Source organism: Pteropus vampyrus, unplaced genomic scaffold (assembly GCF_000151845.1).
Source record: "Pteropus vampyrus isolate Shadow unplaced genomic scaffold, Pvam_2.0 Scaffold32, whole genome shotgun sequence".
Taxonomy (NCBI): domain Eukaryota; kingdom Metazoa; phylum Chordata; class Mammalia; order Chiroptera; family Pteropodidae; genus Pteropus; species Pteropus vampyrus.
In genome coordinates this window covers 8,888,825-8,890,911 of record NW_011888813.1, presented here as the reverse complement: position 1 = coordinate 8,890,911, position 2,087 = coordinate 8,888,825, and positions in this window count along the sequence as shown.

Here is a 2,087-nt window from a genome sequence, read left to right as displayed (position 1 = left end):
GCAGAAAATATAATAAAGTGGAAATGAGGTCCCAAGGCAGCTTTTCAATCTGTGGAGCTCTGAGTTTATTTACAAACACTGGAAGAACTTGTAAGTTACCAGGGTCCACTTCACTAAGCAAAGGTGACCCAGAAATTAAACATGGCCGCTTCGGGAAGTCAGCAGTTTGGTCCTGGTGGTGGGGGCTGCTCTGTCTTCCATCTTTTTATGTCTATTTATGAAGCCATTGTCTTGAGTAAACTCTTTGTTGCTGGGCCATAAGATGACTGACTTCTTGGGATAAGGAGTCTCATAAAAGAATTTGGACAATTTATAATCTCTACTGACTGAGTGGGGGTGGAAATGAGAAGAGGAATGAAATTTAGAATTGTTTAAAGGATAAAAAATTTCAGATTGATTTAAACCCAAAGAATAACAACAATGACAGGTAATAGAAAGGCAGGACATTATAGTGCAAGTTGTCCTGCCCTAGTGTTTAGAAGACTCGGAGTTTAGTCCTGGTTTTGTGACTCAGGAGCCATACGTCTTTGGGTAAATCACTTAACCTCTCTGAGCTCCAGTTTTCCTGTCTGTAAAACAGGGTTTCCTGGGGTTTATGATGGGCTGGGTGAAGAACTTTGCATGTGTTATCTAATTCAACCATCTCAAGAACCTTATGAGGCAGGAACCGTTATTATTCTTCCTGTTATACAGATGGGGAAGTAGAGGCACAGGGAGGTTGGTAACTTTCCTGAGTCAGTGATGAGGGTGAGATTTGGCCACAGACAGTCTAAGGCTGGTGTCTGAAACAACCGCATGTCTGCTGCTGCTGTAAAGCCACCCTGAGACACACTCCCTGCCCCACCTGCACGACCCTGGGACAATCAGATCAGTTAGTGCTCGTGAAAAGTGTTCTGTAAAATAAAAATTTATGTGCAAATGTAGGGTGGTGTTGTTTTCAATTGATTATTCACAGCCTCCCTAATGTTAGCTGTGGAGAATGTGTCCGCCTAAGACGGTAGACTCGAAGGCCATGAGGCTGCTTCTCATCGTGGTTGTATTAGGGTTTCTGAAACAAGTACCACAAACTGGGAGCCTTAGAACAACCCAGTTTTATTGACTCACCATTCTGGAGGTTAGAAGTTCAAAATCAAGGTATGGGCAAGGCCATGCATCTTCTGAAGGTACGAGGATCTACTCCAGACATCTCTCCTAGCTTCTGGTAGCCTCAAGCCTTCTTTGACTTGTAGATGATTGTCTTCTCTCCACGTCTCTTCACATCATCCTCCCTCTGTGCCTGTCTATGTTCAAATTTCTCCCTTTTCTAAGGAAACTTGTCATATTGGATTTGGGCCCACCCTAGTGACTTCATCGTAAGTTGGTCATCTGCAAAGCCCTCGTTTCCAATTAAGGTCACATTTACAGATACGGGGGGTTATGACTTCAACATTATTTTAGGAGGGTTAGGGGAACACATAATTCATCCCATAATAGTGAGAAGGCACAGGGATGAACTTTGGAGGTCAGGCACACAAGAGTTCAAATCCGGCCTCTACCATTTACTGTGAGACAACTGTTTTAGTTTCCTGTTGTGGCTGTAACAAAATACACACATTTAGCGGCTTAAAACAGGACAAATATACTATTCTCTAGCCAGTTCTAGAGGCATGAAATCCAAAATGACTCACACTGGCTGCAATTGAGGTTTCAGCAGGGCTGTGTTCCTGGCGGAGGGTCTAGGGGGAGAATCAGCTCCTTGCCTTTTCCAGTTTTGGGGGCTGCCTGCATTCCTTGGCCGGTGGCCCCTTCCTCCATCTTCAGATCCAGCAGCGTAATATCGTTAAATCTCTCTTAATTTGACTTTGACCTTCTGGGTGGGGGAGGATTATTCTGACTACCACAGTGACTTTCCTGAGTCCCCTCTCAACTCGGGAATCCTCGTGGTTTTACTTCAGAGCATTGATCAGAAGGTTGGAGGAGGTCATTCTCATGAAGCACTCCAGCCATGAAGCTGCCTGGCACAGAGCAGCACCTCATTACTTGCCAGACACTAATATTATTATCCTTTTCATCCATGTAATGTTTTAATGGAAAGGTTTTTTTTTTTT